Genomic DNA, 12,275 nt, shown 5'->3' on the forward strand with positions numbered 1-12,275 from the left:
TATGATTAGATCCCCAACTGAAAAGTTGATATGCATACTACTAGAATTGGAAAGACAGCAGAATCCTAGAAACTCACATGAAAATAAAGAGCAATGCAAATTAACTCATAACAGCTATAAATCATAAAACAAATCACCTACTAACATCTATGCAGCACATCTTGTGAAAAGCTGTGAAGCATGCTAGTATACACGACTGCTAAAATTCTTCAGTACGAAAAGCTTGACCAGGGTCCCAGTCCTAAGGCACCTCCTGCCTTCTTTCTGGTTGTGTTTCCTGGTCCTGTCCAGTGCCTCCTCTTGCTCTCTTTTCTCCAGCTCCCCTGTTGAGTTTTAGTTCTCAGATCATGCTCAGAACAGCCCTTCCTGTGAGTCCCTTTCCATGCTGCCTCATCGTGCGGACGTCACAGTTTCACTTCAGATTTTATGCACTGTTACTTTTCTGTCTGTTGTCTTTTTTCCTTTTGTGGCCTAGATCCCAAATCAGTGGCTCTCTGTTCATGGACACCTTGCTTGCTGCATCTTGCAGGGCTACATTCCCTCTTCTCTCCTTCCATTCGTGGAACGTTCCCTGAAACCCACAAAGCATCCGGTAATTCCACACAAAGCGTCCCGTTATTCCACACAAAGCGTCCCATTATTCCACACAAAGCGTCCCGTAATTCTGTGTTGAAAAACAAATGAGACACTGAAGAATGTCTCTCCCCAGGTTTATAACTTTTCAAACGACAGCATCATAATAATTATATGAAACTATTTTCATCTTTTGAAATTGATATTGTCTTTGTCAGAAATGTAGAATTTGATAAGTCCCATGTCTTTGCAAAACATAGCGTTGAATAATATCTATGTCCTTTGAAAATACCATAAGATTTCACAAAGAAATGGCTCTTTAATCCACTATTAGTTCTAAAGAGGTTTGTATTCTTAAATGGTTTAATTTTTTCAGAAAATTCCAAATTATCCTACTTTACTCTGAGTAACAAGTTTTCCCTAAGTCTACTTTCCAAAATTAAAGTGATATATTTTTCTGGGAACATTGATTTGACTGGTTTTTTAACAGATTTAAATTTTTTATTTCTTCTTTATTTAGTGTATGTGTAGTGTGTGTGTGCAGTTTGTGTGTGTGTGTGTGTGTGTGTGTAGTTTGTGTGTGTGTGTAGGGAATGTTTGTATGTCACAGTGTGCTTGTGGAGGTCAACGGATGACTTGTAGGAGTAGGTTTTCTCCTTCTACCACGTGGGTCCTGGGCCTGCGGCTTAGGCCCTCAGGCTTGGCACAGGTATCATTACCCACTGGACCACCTTGCTTTTTCTTCATTAGCTTTGAGTCCCATGGACTCAAAGCTGTGCCTGGTCTGGTCCCTGCCCAGTTAGAACTCAACTCTTTGAAGACACTGCCTGCAGTTCCCACCACTGGGAACTCCGTGAGGTTCTGCAAACGGAACCTGTTCTGACTGTCCCTTTCAGATGCCACCATTACTGCTGTAACATTCTTTTTCTTTTATGCCTTAACTAAGTAAATTTAATTTATTTCACATTATACATATATTTTGCTTTGAACAGTCTCACCTGACTACAAGATTCCCCAATATAAAAGCATCTTTCCAGAGTATTTTAGTGGGTTGGGATTTGTTCAGATCCACTACCACACTGTGGGAATTAGGTGTTATTAATGAGTTTGAGTTGGGGTTTGCCTCATGAAATAGATAATTCATTTCCATGAGGAAAAGAGCAAGAAATAATGGAAAGATGAGGAGCGGATGGAAGTGTGCCACAGGAAAAGAAATACATCCATAATCCATCAGAGATGAGGAGAGGAAGGAAGTGTGCCACGGGAAAAGCAATGCATCCATAATCCGTCAGAGACCAGGAGAGGAAGGAAGTGTGCCACAGGAAAAGAAATGCATCCATAATCCATCAGAGCAGTGCTTGAGAATCTTTCATGTAGGGTCATGAAGAAAATGTCTTGGGTCAGAGGGACACACACTCCTGGGTTATACTGCTCAGCTGTTGCAGCATTAACTGTGCAGGTGTCAGGTTCCATTACAGCCTTTGCATCAAAGTACAAAGAAGGGTGGGCTTAGCTCATAATGCTGAAGCCAAGACATTGGATGAGTTATTGAAATTAAAGACAGTAGCAACTTTTGTGAACAAAGTGACAAAAATATGCTACAATGTGTCCAAAGTCACAGAACCAAAGGTGATAAAGTCCAAGCCCGTATCCCTGATACAAAGAAGAGATCAGATCACCAACGAATGGCTCTTTTCCTTACCATAAAGTAGAAAACTACAGCAAGATAAGCTTTGCTCAAGGTCACTGGATGATATTTAAATTTAATGCCCACTGACTAAAGACTCCAAGTTCCTAACCACTGACATGGGAAGATTGCATTGAACTATGGTCTCTTGTTTTAGAAAAGTGTTGATGTAAGTTGCTTTCATAACTATTTAAAAAATTCAATTTATCTCCTACTGTTTTCCTTTGGATTCTGTTACAAAATATCTGGCAAATGACCAGTTCAACCGCCAAAGGAAAGTAGGTGATTAATAAGTGTTGCCTAACTTCTATATTTACACAAAGTAGAACCATATTATCTGTCTTGAGAGAAGAATGTATAAAAAAGAACAATTTATCAATATTATGAAAATGTGTATAGAATTTGTGACATTCAAATTTAGAGAAAGGTTCCAAATATTTTACTCAGATTTATAATGTGTGTGTGTGTGTGAATTAAAAAAACCAGAAGCAGACACTGAACAGTAAAGCCGAAGGGTGTCAAAATGCAATTTTTGCTAAATATGCACTGAATATCACCAAAGTCCCTTGGATTCTACTGATGAGATATTCTTCTTTGTAGAAGTAAAGGGCTAATTTGGATTTCCAATCTCATCATCCCACTTCAGAGAACACTCCAAGAACTCCCAAGGTCCTGTTTTAGTTGGTTTTTTTGTCTCTGTGGCAAAAACATGCTGACAAAACAACCGGGAAGAAAGGGTTTATTTCACTTTACACTTCCAGGTCACAGCCGACTCTATCTTCGAAGAAAGTTGGGCAGGATTCAAGGCAGGAACTTGGGGGCAGGAAACATGGAGGAATGCTGTTTACTGGCTCCCTTCCTTGGGCTTGTTCCCAGGATCCCTATCCAGCCCAGGCCCACTTGCCCAGGGACAGTGCTGCCCATGGTGGGCTGGACCCTCCCACAGGAATCAGCAGTCAAGACAATTCTCCCACAGACTTGGTCACAGGCCAATTTAATCTGGAGAATTCCTCAAGTGAGACCCCCTCCTCCCAGGCCACTCTTCGTTATGTCAAGTTGACAAGAAAACTAAGAAGCAGAGGCGTAGAAGTCCTAAATTTGAATTTAAACACTAAGAACATTTGGACACGTAGCTGCTGTTTCGCTAACATTTGGACTTTTACAGACAAGTTGCTGGAACTCTTTTTTTGAATGCAAAAGAGGAATGCTGATAATCTTCATATTTGGCTGTGACCCGATCTCTGAGGCACCAAAACTTGGTGTTATTTCCTGGCCACGCTAAAGAAGCTGAATTCCTCACGTCCTGTCGATTTGATTCGGTTAATTGTCGTGCCCTCATCACTGATAATGGGAGCCTGCCAGAGAATTGGTCCTGCATCCTGTGCTGTCTTCAGAGCAAATTTTTGTAGACAGAACTGATTGTCCTGCGATGCTGTCCTGTGATACCACGCTGCAGCCTCATTGGGGTCCCGAGGAGGAAATAGTCTAGCAACAGAAGCAGAGTTGCCAGGGCAGCAGGAAGGTTAATGACAGGGACAGCAGAGTTCTTGAAGAATCAGGAGTGTATGGAGATACTTTTAACTGATCACATGAGGATAAAATGTGGCCTATAATACAGAAAATAGACGAATCTTTACAAATACAAGATCAGGTTCTTACACAGGAGTAGACTGTAGAGTTGGATTATACCTACATATTCATGAGCCACTATTCCAATGTAAAATGTAAATTATTTCTTAGGGACATGTGGGTAGCTTTTATATTCCTAGTAATTATGTGGTCTTATTTATTGAATTAGGTTTTTTCCCACTGTTCAATGTTTATTTGGTGTTTCAGCTGGCAGGACACTTGGAAGCTAGTTGTATCACCCATATGCAGATTTTACTTTTTACATTCTATTTCTGTGTACATTGATACACTAAATAATACACAAAATAAGATCCTTTAGAACAGCTCTGCACAAGACATGCTGTAACAGATTTATACACTGGATCGGAGGATGTGACTAATTGGAGAAAACTTCACTAGGCATGTTTGGTGACGTCAGATAGCATACAGTTAAACCTCTGGCTTACAGGGAAGTGGATCCTGTACAAATTGGCAGTGGTGTCTCAGATGGTAGAACTTTTTCACGCTAACCAGTTTACAACTACACTACTTAGCATCAGGATATAGCTCTGGTGGGGCTTCTACCTTTAGGAACTCCATGTTTTCCTACACCTTCTTCATACAACTGCATTAATCACAGCTCAGGTGAAAAGGCAAACATGTACGATCTCCAGCCGGGACAGTGGAGGCTGTGACGTCAGGAGACTGAAACCCAGCTCCTTCTGGATTCCCCAGAGCGTATCTGCGCTCTTCTTCAGGCGGGCCTCCTCTTCTCGGGTCAGAGTCACCTTCACCACGTCTGAGATCCCGTTCTGTCCCAGGACGCAGGGCACACTGAGGAAGACATCATTCTTTATTCCACAGAGACCCTTAATCGTGGTGAAAACTGGGTGCACCCACCTAAGATTCCTCATTATGCTCTCCGCCAGATCTTCCACAGAGTCCAACGGCCCAGGATGGATAGCCTTTCAGTTTGATCACCTCCTGGGCACTGTCAACCACCTGTTTGTGAACACCCTTCCACTGTTCCTTATCTTCATCAGTGCCCAATTCCGGGTTCAGATTCTTCAGGGTGATTCCAGCAACGTTCATGCCATTCCCCAGGGGCACACCCAAGTCTCCATGCTCCCCAAGGACCCATCTGTGACAGCTCAGTGGGTAAACACCCAGCCTTTCTCCAATCAGGGAACGGAACTGGGCTGAATCCAGATTGCATCCACTTCCAGTCACTCAGTTTCTGGGAAAGCCACTCATCTTCCAAGCCACATAGGTCGAGATATCCACTGTATTTGAAACGACAAGCAACTTGCAGTTTGGACTGTACTTCACAACATTAGGGATGATGAACTTGAAGATGTTCACATTATGCTGGACCAAACTGAGATGACTCTCACCCTCCGACTGCTGTGCCCCAGCCATGAAGATGACCAGCTTGGAATTGACCGTCACACTGCGGTCTTCGTAGTGTTTGGTGTTTTAGGGAAAAGCCTGCCATGTTGGAGATCCATCATCTCTTCCTTCAGTTTGTCCTCCATGACATCAACAAGTGCAAGTTCATCTGCCAAGTCCTTCATTAAGATACTGATGGCACAGGCCATGCCAACAGCACCAACCCCTAACCTCTGTAATCTTGTTCTGGGGGGGGGTCTGTTCTTCCTTAAGAAGGTTCACAATCAGCTGATCCTTGAGACTTGTCTTCCTGGACTCGGAACCAAAAGGGACTTGGAGTGGACGATGGGCCATGTCGGGGAGCACGGCAATGGTCAGCGGGGTCTGGACTCAGTGACAGCGGCTCCAGCACCTTGAATTGGTTTTGATTTAGCACAAGTAAATTGTCTTGAATACTTAGGAAACTTGGAAAATATAATATATTTACATGTTTAATCTGTTACGTGCCCTTTGAAATGCGACTGCATGATCTTCTATTTTCTTATTTTTTATGTTTTATCTTTGTTTTTATTTCATGTATATGAGTGCATTGCCTGCATATCATGCAATGCTGGCCGAGGTCAGAAGAGGGCACCGGATCCCTGGAATTGCAGTTCTGGACAGTTGTTAGCCACCAGTGGGTGCTGGGAATCGAGCTTGGGTTTGGTTTTGCGTGATTAACGCCCTTCACTGCTGAGCCGTCTCTCCAGCCCACGATCCATTATTTTTAATGCAGGAAGTTCTTTACTATCCCCACTCTACTGCTGAGCAAACTGAGGCCGATAAAGCTCATTTAACCTTTTCAGGGCACAGAGCTAATACTGGGGCCCAGATTGGCTACCATGCCTGAGTCAGGTGGTACTTTGGTAGTTTTGGTGGCTCATTAACTTGACCTTGTCTGTTCCTGGAGAATTCATCTGTCCACTGCTGTTGTTGTGCAGACAGAACAGAGCAGAATTCTGATCAAAACAATGGAACAATTTTCTCTTGGCTGATACAAATGAAGAGGTGAGAATCTTTTCTTCTGGCTTTCCTAAGTGGCTATGACTGAAACATCTTTCTCTGCTTGGTAAAAAAAAAATTACACAGTTTAAATATGTCTTGAAAAAACTATTAAAAGGTGAGTTATTCACTAAGAGAAGATATTTTTTTCTTGCTGTTCCTCTTTTGGCAAACCGTCAGACTAAACGTAAGCATTCTCCCAAACATGAAATGAAGCCCTTCTGAGCAATATCAAACATTTCCACAAATGAACAGGCACAGCAATGTGTCATGAAATCTTTCCAACTTACAATGGCTACATAACTTCATGATAATATATTTTTTATTTAAAAGCTATTTTATTGCCTCTTTACAATTTTCAGCATGCCTTTCTCTCCCCTTTATAAAAAGTAGAAATGCGGAGAGACAGATGTGAGCTCAGGCACAGGTTGCAAGGGTTCCAATTCTCTGAGCACCTAACAAGCCACGCCGATCACAACCTTCTATGGGAAATGCTCTGTAAAATTACTTTTTTGCATGTGTTTAAATTTTATTCACAAAGGGAAAATCTTTTCTATAGAAATGCTTTAAAATAATGTCTGGCTGTTACCATGCTGATCTTTTTTTTTTTAAACAGAGCCTTTTTTCATATCATATACTCTCTATCCTATCATGGCAAAAAAAAAATGAGCAAAATAGAAAACTCAGTATAATTTTTCCCTTTGCATTAGGAGAACAATGGTGGGGGCCGTGAACACTCTCCCATCTGGCATTTCAGTTACTTATTAGATTAATAGGTACAGTAGCAATTGGAAGTTTCTAGGCCAGGGTTTAAAGGGGCTTAGCACTCTCCTTTCAGATAGGACTCATTCACCTGTGGACAAACCATTCTGCCTGTTACTAAGGCCTTACCAGGAGGGGCTGATGAGTTAGGGAATCTGAATCAAGTTGCGCAAGGAAGCATTTGCTTTCTAGTTAACTACAGCAGTGTCTTTCGGATACTAACTATGCTAGCTGAGATAATCAATAATTTATCAGCTCACTTAGAGCACATTAGCATTCTGTTGAGATACTCAGGACTGTGTTCTTCAGCAGCGGAGGTGGCCCTTGGTATAACACACTTCAGTGATTCAAGCTGGATAAAAATAATTCTTGTCTCACAAGATATTAGACTAATGCTTATAAATTTAAAGATTTTTTTCTATACAATCTGTTAGTGAAATAGAACTGTGTCCTGTTCATCATGGATGAAGGAGAGGAACATGATGCCCCAACCCCTGGAGGGAGCACTGGCCATCAGTGGTTATTGGTGGAGGGGTGTAAGCACAGATAAGTTGTGTTTATTCCATCAACTAACCTCCCACCTGCACTCTTAATTAAACCAAGTGGGTTGCACACAGAAAGAAGACGTGCTAGGAAGGTTCTACTGGGAGTTTGTGGGCGGTGAGGGAGAGAAGTCATTCATTTTGTAGTTTCATTTCTGTTGCTGTGAAAAAGTTTCACCAAAAGCATTGTAGGGGAGGGAAATGCTTATGTTCCCTGGGGTTCCAGATCCATCACTGAGGGACATACAGACCAGAGTTCATGCAGAACTTGGTTTACACCTTGGAACAGAATTAAAGAGCTTTTAAGATAGAAAATGTTTCCAGGAAAAACAAAACAAACTGTATTTTCCAATAGATTTTAGGAAAATAATTCCAGAAAAAGTGCTGCTATGTCATTTTGAAGGTGATTGGATCTGTGCTGTCTTCTTGAAACATGAACAAAGAGAGGCGAGCCCTGAAAGCAATCCTGCTGGAGAAGTCTCAGAGCTGAAGGGCCCCACCCTCCTTTCCGTGGCAGGGACTAGCTTTTGCCTCTGGTGTCTAGATATTGGCTGAATTCCCTGCTCTGTTCCTTAAATGCAATTCCGGCTGTGCCACCTTAAAAATGAGCAGCCGAGGGAAGAAACAGTGCGTACGTCATACACCTCAGGACACCCCGCTTTGAGATGTCGGGTTGCGTCTGTGGTATTAAATGTTTTAAGGAACTGTCAGGCTTAATTGGTGCGTTTGCACAGCTCTGGATAATGGCTGTATCACACCACCGAGATCTTCTCCTTTCGTCCCTTTAACTGTTATTTAAATATTGCCATCTGTGAATAAAGCCTACAGAATTAAGGAAACAGCTTTAGTAAATTAAAATCCTAACTGATACATAATTTGAAGATTTCAGGGCCGTTTCTTTGATGATTAGCACATTTATCATTCCTGTCCTATGACGAGCACCTGATTTTGTGCTCAGTATAGCAAGAGACCCGCTACACGCTGAGAACCTTAAATTCAAGGAAGAAGCGCAAAATCTAGCATATCAAGAGGAGACACACAGTCCTTTTAAGAACAATAGAAACACTGCTCCAAATGCATGCTTCGAGGGACACGAAGGTTACATGACCTGAGACCTAACACTACAGCTGTCCTTCCATGCATGAACTGTCTTTCCTGATTCCTCCCCTAGTCAGACGTCCAGTGTTAACCATGCCTCTGATTGGGTAGCAATTTAAATGTCTCTTGCACGAAAAGCACCAAGGACCTTTTAAAACATCATGAGTTGTCCCCTCAGGTTTTCTGTCATTACCTCAGAATGCTTTCCCTTCCTAATTATCAAATTAATGACATTATTTAATAGTGCAAATGATAATTCCAATAGCTAACATTGTTTTTGAACTCTGCATGCCCAGCTCCTGCAATAGGATTTACACTCACTGATTTGCTGTTAGAATCATCCATGTGGTAGATGTCACTATGGCCTGAAGTTGGCTTGGCAAGGGTCGAGGCATGCAGAGTCACAGAATTAATTATGTTGGTGCTTGTATTGAAATCTGAAATATTCTACCTAAAGTCCAAAAGAAAGAGCTTGTTTAACAAGAGCTTGAATGGGAGAAGGAAGGGAAAGAAGGCAGGAGGGACCAAGGGATTAAAGGGAGTACCTGCTGCCTATAGGAAGGGGTGACAAGGGACAGTGTTTATTGTGTGCATTTTTGTTATTGTTTTTCCACGAATTAGACCAATCAAGTGTCTAAAAGGACACCCACCTAGTGATAGAGAAATTACCTATTTCTCTAAGCTACATGGTAAGTGAGACATTTTAACCAAGACTACAGGAAAATTCTGGTCACAGTAGCTGATGCTGGATCACTGTGTCTGTGTTTAGTAGTAATCATCTACTGAGCTCTGCCTTCTGTGTCTGAATGTTCTATTAGGAGGCAAGATGCACAATCAAATGGCTATCAGGCCAGCAGGCCTGAGACTTGGGATTCAGATAAGGACCTCACCATTTTAGATCCGTGGCTCTTAGGAAATTAGTCTCCAGAAGTCACAAGTCACCTATGGCTAAAGATCAAAACCATGGAATTAGGGGAATGATGAACTGTGAAGTCTAGAAGAGGGGCATTACCATCATGAGTTGCCCCAGTAAATCCTCACATCTTGCAATTTTTCTATTTTACAAATGGGGAAAACAAAAATCCTACAAGGTATGTTACTTGCTAAAATTAGCTCACCCAGTAAACTGTAGAATGAGAATTGGATCCTGGGCCAGCTTGTTGTATACCAAAGTCCTTACTAAGAAGCAGATGAAGCAGGTGCTTGGGAGATTGTTTGAACACTAATTCAGCAAAGCTCTGAAGAATGGAAGTAGGTCGACTTACATTGAAACAGTGATGATTTCCTCAGATACCTGACATCAGCAAGCTCCGGCCCTGTGATGGGTCATTGGAGTCACTCTGCTGACATCCTCCTGAAGATCTCTGTCGCTCCAGGGTAGTATGTTGCTGCTGAAATGAATATCACATGTTCTGCTGAGCATGTAGATTCCTAAGTGAGCATTCTTAGTGCAACAACAACATATTCATACATAAATATGAATCAAGTACTAGTCTACACAAGACATAAAACTACAGGAATAGGGGGCTGGAGAGATGGCTCAGCAATTAAGAACACTGGCTGTTCTTGCAGAAGACCCAGGTTCAAATCCCAGCACCCACATGGCAGCTAACAACTGTCCGTAACTCCAGTTCAGGGGATCCGACAGCCTCTGCTGTCCTCCACAGGCATTACATGACATGGCTGCATTTACTTGCACATACACATAAAATAAAAATAATAAATAAAATATTTTTTTAAAAAATCATTTTTGCACAGCCACAGATGTCCAATATTAAATGGACATTCCATTCCTGAAATAAACAATGCATTCTTAAGTGTCCATATATTCTTCCTATGACGATTAAATACATAGACTTGACCTATTGTGGTTTGAGGATGTTTAAAAATCTAAAAAAATGAAATGCCATTTGATGAGCACCAAGGACCCTCCCCTGAAGCCTGCTTTACACTGGCTCACACGGGCTCACACTGGCTCACACTGGCTCACACCGGCTCACACCGGCTCACACCAGCTCACACCGGCTCACATTGGCTCACACTGGTGGGTAGTGGAGGAGGTACATGGGCAGCGAGTAGTGCTAGTTTCTGTGTTGCATCACCTTAAAATATCTCGTAGGTAAAGATCGGAAACTGGTCTGTAAGTGACTTTCTCTGAGGACTTTTTCATTTCATACCTAGGAGACCTCCGATTTTAATCTGTTGTGTAAATGGGAAAACGTGTACCTATGGGTTCGGTTCATTCTTCTATTAAATAGAAAAACATGGCTTTCCAAACTAGAGTGGCATATAGTCAACTATCAATTATGGAATAGATTCTTAAAAATATTTGTTATTTTCCTCTTTGAGAACTCTCTAACACTGTGTGGGATGTAGACAAAGCCCCTATTTCTTTGATCCCTGTTCTCTGTATCTTAGTTGTTCATTAGCATTCAATGCAGTTATGCACCCTGTGGACAGTCTTAGTCTTTAGCTTTGATCAGAATCTGCAGATGACTGATTGAGAACAATCCTGGTTTGCCCCCATAAGCTCCATGATTAGCTCCCTGGTAAAGTGAGGCCTAAGAATGTGCTGGTTGCCACAGCCCACATGCGGCTTAGGCACTATAGTTTGAAGGCCACTCATACAAGAAAGAGAATAAATTGACTTCAGAGTCAAAACACTGATACTGAAGGCTCGCTATAAATCCAACATCAATATGGGGTTGGCTATCTTTTAAACTTTCCAAGGCCTACTAACTCTTCAAAATAATGCTGCTGGGGCTGGAGAGATGGCTCTGTGGTTAAGAGCACTGGTTACTCTTCCAGAGGATGTAGGTTTTATCCCAGTGCCCACATGGCAGCTAAGAACCACCTATAGTTCCAGTCCCAGGGTATCTGACCGATGCCATCTTCTGACCTCCCTGGGCATAGCATGACTCGAGTGCACTTATACCCATGCAGACAATGCACTCATACACATGAAATAAAAGTAATAAACAAAATATTAACATAAAATACTGCTGCATTTCTGAAGGAAACCAACTGGGTATTCAGCAATGGATTCACTTTTCTCTAGCTGCTGGTGAGTTGAGCTTCTGATCCTTAGATTGGATGATATCGGGCACTCTCATGCACTTTCCTTGAACATATGTGGATGTTATCAATACAATGCTATTTGACACAAGGGAGATCTTTGAAACCCCAGCAAGAGTGTGAAGAGAAATCACATAGCAGCACCCAGAGCAGATACTTAGAACACTCTCATCTTGAGGGGTGGAGGGCACAGTACAGTTTGTTTGCCTACACTGTCACTTGCAAAGGCCAATTATTCACATTGAATTAAAAATCAGGAATTGAGGAGGGGGTGACGGGGTTAGGAGAGAGAAAAGAGGATGGGAGGGAATTGGAATGCATTGTGTACATCTGTGACACGTAAACTTAATGAAAAGTCACGTATAACATGTTCGGAAAAATTAATCTTTACTTTGGGCCCAAGACATCAGTAACTATTCTAAGCTAGTCTTCAGATTTATTTAAGATTAGCAACATTCTAAGGCTGTGCCTGTAGTCCCATCACTCTTAGGCTGAGGATT

The 12,275-nt window shown here is 41.9% G+C and overlaps 1 pseudogene; it reads right to left on the reverse strand.

Annotated features, from left to right (window-relative positions):
• Positions 1–4,509: 4,509 nt before the first annotated feature.
• LOC103746587 lies at positions 4,510–5,611 on the reverse strand (annotated as a pseudogene).
• Positions 5,612–12,275: the final 6,664 nt, after the last annotated feature.

This window comes from Nannospalax galili, unplaced genomic scaffold (genome assembly GCF_000622305.1).
Source record: "Nannospalax galili isolate Female #2095 unplaced genomic scaffold, S.galili_v1.0 scaffold1764, whole genome shotgun sequence".
NCBI lineage: Eukaryota > Metazoa > Chordata > Mammalia > Rodentia > Spalacidae > Nannospalax > Nannospalax galili.